The sequence below is a fragment of the Larus michahellis genome, chromosome 2, assembly GCF_964199755.1.
Source record: "Larus michahellis chromosome 2, bLarMic1.1, whole genome shotgun sequence".
Classification (NCBI taxonomy): domain Eukaryota; kingdom Metazoa; phylum Chordata; class Aves; order Charadriiformes; family Laridae; genus Larus; species Larus michahellis.
The window spans coordinates 163,114,052-163,120,988 of NC_133897.1; positions in this window are offsets into that span (position 1 = coordinate 163,114,052).

Here is a 6,937-nt window from a genome sequence, read left to right on the forward strand (position 1 = left end):
TCCTGCACAGCACTGGGCTGCACACCAGGATTCTCCCTTGAGTAGGCACACCTCTCAAGGTTACTTCTAGAGATTTAGAGTTTCCTTGCCGCAACGGATCCTGGGTAAGTGACTAATAGCATGATAAACTTTGAAATCTTAGCTAAGTGATATAAAGGATTGATTGTGCATATATAGCCCTTTAGACATAAACTGTTGTCTAAGTCTGGGACTAGGACTGGATCCAGCCATGCCTAGACTCCTCTCTGAGGAGGAGTTTAGAAAGCAAAGGGGTCCTTTATGAACCTCAGCTCAATAGGAAGGTGTCCCTGACAGTTCTGTTTGACCCTGTCCTCTACGCAGTAATTAACCACGTGTGCCTTGCCATCAAATCTTGTTAAACCACTGTCACATTTACTATCAAACTTTGTTAAATCCCTGTTTTATATCAATAAATGTATCACTGCTTCTCTCTAGGAGTGAAGTGCATCACTCCACCCGCAACAAAGTCCTACATATTGTTTACAGTCATCTTGTGTGTCTTAATTTCTTGACTCAAACTAATTTCTTGAGATAAACACATGATTTTTATAGCTCCTCTGCCCAGCTCTCACTCCTCACATCCAGATGCTGTTGCAATCTGTGACTCACAAAACATGCTGGAAGTAAAGTGTGAGCTGAAAAATGGGTGAGTAACAATAGAAAGACAAAAGACGGTATGAGATCTGAAGACAAAGCAACAACAGACTGATTGTGAGACTCACGCCAGGGTGTTAACAATTAATGGGAGACAACAGGAGCTAGCACATAGCTGTGAAAGTGTCCTGCTCTTCCCTTCCCCTAATGTTTCTAAGGCCATCTCCCACACTGTATCCCAGCCCTCTCTACCCACTCGAGCTTTCCAAATTTGCTTTTTTTGCCTACTCTGGCTTGTCTAATATATTCAAATTTCCAAAATGATGCTCTTTCTAATAGTGATGCCTCCCTCTGGCATATCTTAGGCTGTCAAATTTCCTTAAGTAAAGTCTGTCTACATCTGTTTGCAAAAGAAAAACATGCTACAAATAGCAGGGGGAAAAAAGGCCCATATAAAAAAATGTTAAATTACAGCTATAGAAGAAAACATTCTATGACTTCTTTAATGTTAGGATGTCACTGCCTGTTATAAACCTCTATTCCTGCATGCTTCCCAGCCCCACTTTAAAAATCATGTCTGTATGACAGTCTTATAGATATGGTATAGATGATGAGATCACATCAGCCATGATGAAATCTAGAATACAAAGAACAGAGACTGCAGATCTATATATATTATTCATTCCAAATGTTGGAAATTATTGCATATGTTGGAACAAGGATTATTTTTATCAGCTTTTAAACACTTTCCAGCTAAAACAAAAAAGAAAATACACCTGTCTTTAGTTGATACAATGACCATTTTAGAGATAATCTACTTGTTCGGGGGAAGGAGGGGGAGAGGTGATGAAAAGGGGACTCTAGACAAAAATAGTTGAAGATTTCATGCTAACCTGAAGATGCCTTGTTTGTGTAAAACTCATTACATGCTCTCTAATTACATGGCCTCTCACTATTTTGCAAATGATTTCATGCAACAAAACATTTCTGAAAAGGCTTCTGAAGGAAGATAATGGACTTTTTTTTTTTTCAGAAATAGATTTTTGCTGTCTGTCTGTTTCCTTGTTTGTTTTTCTTATTGAGACACAGGAGAATGAGACTGATGTCCTTTTGGAAAAAAGACAAAAAGAAATCAAAGAGTGGTTGAGAGGGAAAGTCTATTGGAGAACAGTATTTTTCCATTTTTAATGGAAATATACTTTTCAAAATAAAGGGACTAAATCATAATTGATGAATATATTTTATCATTTTCTTTTTCTTTCCCTGTGATCTAAGGATGATTTGCAGGTTACCTTTATAAGCCAATACAATTATGATCACTGGAAATGACTGTCAGTCCTAATAGTATCCTATTACTGTCAAATGAACTGCCCTTCCTAGGTCTTACTAGAGATGATGACTGTGGTGGGTTGACTTGGGCCGGCTGTCAGATCTCCCCCAGCCACTCACTCACTCCCCACTCTGGAACAACATGGGAGGAGAAAATAAATGTTTGTGGCTTAGGATAAGGACAGGGAGATCACTGACCAGTTGCCAACCCAGGCAAAACGGACCTGACCCAGGGAAAATGAATTTAATTCATTGCCAAGTAAAGTAGAACTAGATAATGAGAAACAACAACTGAAACAACACCTGTTTCCCCCCCAAGAAAGAAGAAAGTTGTCTCCCTTCCACCCATCTCTTTCCCATTCCCACCTTCCCCGGTCACTCCCGACCCCTCTCCCCACCCCGAGGGGCGCAGGGCTGGGGCTGGGGGTGTGGGTCCGTCCGTGCCAGCCCCTCGGGGCCGCTCCTCCCTCCTCACCCCTCTCCCTGCTCCAGCGCGGGCCCTGCCCCGGGCTGCAGTCCTTCAGGGACAACCTGCTCCCGCCTGGGCTCTCCACGGCCGCAGCTCCTGCAGGAAATATCCCCCCGCTGCGGCCTGGGGCCCTCCCCGGCCTGCAGGGGGGGTCTCTGCTCCAGCGGGGTCTCTGCAGGGCTGCAGGGGATCCCTGCTCCGGGCCTGCAGCACCTCCTGCCCTCCTCCTCCTCCGCCCTGGGGCTCCCTCTGCTGCTGCTCCCTCCTTGCCTTCCTCCTCCTCTGCCTGGGCCGCCTTCGGCCCTTTCGCAAACCTCTTTTCCCCCCGGCGCCCCCAGCTTGGCTGAGGGGCTCAGCTGTGTCCTGCGCTGGGGCCCTTGGAGCCGGCTGGGACCGGCTGGGACCGGCTGTGTCCGGCGCGGGGCAGCCCCGGCCGCTCCACACACAGGCCGCCCTGTACCTTCCCTCTGCCAATGCCTGGTATAATGATAGTTCTGTAAGTGGAAAAACGTTAACCTTCTTGGAGATTTACATGAATAGGAATTACCCCATATTCACGGATTTTAATGCATAAACAATTTATAGTTAAATTTTCTAACTTGCTAAGTGTTAGGTATTATGTTATGTGGTGAAAGCCTATATGTACATCCTCAAAAGAACACAGAGAGACAATGGCAGGAGGGGGACCTCCAATAATACCCTGCCCTGGCTGCTCCTAGGCCCGTCCCAGGAGCCATCAGCCCATCAAAGCCCATCTGCACAAACACAGAGGAGCACAGGGGCACAAAGACAGGTGGGAACACACTTTAGGGACTCAGAGGAAGGGACACCCTTCCTGGCCCCCCCCTTGCTGATGGTTCCTGTGATGGGCCTGGGACCTAATATTTAATATCTAGCAAGTTACTGTTATAGATTGTGGCCCAATAATTGACAGGAACCAGTCCAATTAATCAAATTAGTTTATTAAGCAAGCGGCAGCAAGCAAAACAGCGCTGGGCGGCCAGGGAGTCTTTGCTCCGCCAACGGCGCACACCCACTTCCCGAAAGTAGTTGATTATATACTCTTCTGGTTCCCGTATATGTGTCAATCCTGGTATATTCTGTGTCTGAGCGACGTGTTGCTAGGGGGTCGGTCTTGTCCCGCCTCCTGATGGTCATGGGGCTGAAGGCTCCTCATCTTTATCAGTGTCCTTGGGGAGACTCTTTTCAGCTTATCTCACAACTTAGCTCTTCCCTTTGAAGTGTTAAAACACACCAGATGCCTGGTGATTTAGGCCTTGAGGTATCAAAGTGCACCAGATAGCACGCTGGATGCCTGCGAATTAAGTATGTGAAGAGTCGAAACAGTGTAAGTTTTCACCAGCCTTTAAGAAAGCCTGATTTGATTAACAAACATGATTCTATTTATTACAGTTACAAAGTACAACTGTATGTTAGCATGTGGTAAAATCTGTGAAGCACCACTGCAGATCAAGCTGGAGCAGCAAGCGAGCAGGTGATGGGGTCTGGGAGCCAGGGGTGACTCAAAGGGTGAAACCACAGTGTGGACGGCTCTAGGGGACAAGGGGAGTCCCAGGCAGCTCTGTGTGTGTGTGACAGTCTGTACCAGCGACTGGAGTGGGGCTGTGGCCTCAGGGGCTTGTGCATCCTGGTGCCAGCAACTGGAGAGACTGGAATCCAGGGAAAGCTGCTGGGCAGACTGGGTGTCTGGGCCCACCTGCTGGAGGCCTCCATCTTGTATCTCTAAATTCTTGATGTCTAAATGCTTACTAGTGGACCTCCATCCTGCTCAGCCGGAGAGGAGAAGAGGATGTGGCCTTTGGTGCTGTGTATGTTCATGTGGGTGCTCTGTGTGTCGGTGTGTGATCTGTGGAGCCAGCCATGTATGTATGTATGTATGTATATACGACGTGTATAGGTGCGCTCTGTGTACATGTGCCTACTGGGAACATACACTCAGCGTCGCTACTGATTGGGCCTGTGGACGTGGAGCTGTATCAGCCTTGTCTCTCCCGGGCTGTCAGTCTGGCAGAATATATTTTCCTTTAACATTAAACATAGCTACTGAACGTTCTGGTCCTGCTGCTTAAAGATGTACAGGATAATGCACTAAGCTTTTGTTTTTAGCTAGTAAAATCTGGAAAGAAAACAAGAGTGCTTTGAAACTGGGGGGAAAAAAGATCTCTGTGTTAACAGATCTTTGGCACAGTCATAGTTTCAGTGAATGTGAATCAACTCACAAATCTTTGTTGATGCCCTTATCCTCAAGTGTCACATCAGTTCAAAATTGTGTTTGGATACCGCAGCTCCTTCTCTGTCTGTCTAGATGTCAGAATGTCAAAATTTTATCAATTTTTTGTCAAAAGGTGCTGGCAGCTGCCATGATGGAGATCTCTGATCTAAAAATGCTTCCACATTTTGTGAAATATATCAAACATTTCCCTTCAGACTAATTGGAAGCAGTAGTCAAACCCTTTATGTCATAGCATTTCCAGTGAGGAAGGGAAGCTGCCGCCCAAGGAACCTGTGGCTTATCCAGAACCTGCTTTAGACCACAAATGGGTTTCCCCTGCTTCCAGCCTGAAGGATTTGCAAATAAGTCCTTAATAGAAAAGACTAAATGAATACTTATTATTGAGTTTGCAGATGTTGAAGACAAAGGGGATTTTCAAGAATGGAATTTCCATTTCATTAAGATTTCTAATAATTTTTTTTTACTTTTAGTTTTATTTTTTCTTTCATATGGTGAAATGAACATGGCTTTGTGAATTTAAATTCCTCCCTCCCTCCCTCCCTTCCTTCCTTCCTTCCTTCCTTCCTCCCTCCCTCTCTCCCTCCCTCTCTCCCTCCCTCTCTTTCTTCATTGATTAAGTAAATAAGGGAACATCAAAACAAAATTCACCTAGTAGAATTTAGGGTGGAAGAAACTCAGAAATACCAGCTAACTGCTCAAATGACAGTGCAGCAAAACCTTTTACGCTAAAATGGTGAACAATTCCTTTAAGCAGGGATGAAACAGGGTATGCATGATTTAAAGCCTTAATGTTCCTGGTATTTTTGTGACGTGTATCTCACAAGCATCCTTATATGTCCAGTCTTCCTGTAGTTATTCAGAAACTGGTGCTGCCAGCCCAGTTTCACTGTAGTATGCCACTTACTGACTCTGAACATATTTTTCAACAAGTTCCTGGCACTAAATCTATCCTACTCAGCAAGGTTCTGCAAAAACTTCACAGAATGGTTGAAGTTGGAAGGGACTTCTGGAGGTCGTCTTGTCCAACTGTCCTGCTCAAGCAGGGCCACCTAGAGGCAGATACACAGAACTGTGTCTAGATGGCCTATAAATATCTGAGACAAGGGAGACTCCGTAATGTCTCTAAGCAACCTGTGCCAGTGCGCAGTCACCCTCACAGTAAAAAAGCATTTCCTGTTGTTCAGAGGGGATCTCCTGTGTTTCAGTTTCTGCGCATTGCCTCTGGTCCTGGCATGGGGGCACCACTGAAAAGAGCCTGGCTCCATTGAAATACTAAAGAGGCTCCTTTGGTATTTTGCTATGAATATCAAAGCAGCCTCTCTTTGGGTATTTATACGTATTGATAAGATCCCTGTGAGCCTTCTCCAGGCTAAACATTCCCAGCTCTCTCGGCCTTTCCTCATATGTGATGTGCCTCAGACCCTTAATCCTCTTTGTGGCCCTTTGCTGGACTCTGTCCACTATGTCCATGTCTCTTTTGTACCGAGGAGCCCAGCACTGGACACAGCACTCCAGGTATGGCCTCACCAGCTCTGAATAAAGGGTCACCTCTCTTGACTTGCTGGCCACACTCCTCCTGATGCAGCCCTGGATACCATTCATCATATTTGCAGCAAGGGCACACCACTGGGTCATGTTCCAGGACCCCCAGGTCTTTTCCTGCCAAGCTGCCTCCCAGCTGGGTGGCCTCCATCATATATTGGGGCATATGCACGTCTGTATGCTGTCCTGATGTTATCTTATGTGTTTACCTAGTAAGAAAAGACTTAGGCTCCATGAAATTCAATGGTTAAATTCCCATCACTTCCCCCTCACCCCCCACACACACTATTACTGGGGCCAGGATTACTTCCTCATGGCTGTCCCATACAGTTTTTAGTCAAAATCCCCAATAGTAAACATGAGATATGTGGTCTTGTTGGATTCATCAGGACTCCACATGACTGTACCAGCATGTAAATAGCAGGATTAGTGTAATGATGTTTAAAGACAAAATATGACACAGTGGGAAATAACAACAAGATAAAATGCAGGGACTGAAAGAAGGCAGGAAATACAGTGATGATATAGCACTCCACAGCAGTGGCCCTCTTACCGCCCAGTCACCTGCTTGTTTAGAGCCCTGCATGTTATTTGGTCAAAAGAGATCAAACGGTCAGTGTTAGGAAAATGGTAGGCATCGGGGAATGCTTTGAAATTGTTATTCTTGATTTAGGGAAGCAATTTGGGATTAAGCACTTCTAGGAAGATCACATTTTGATACCTTGCAC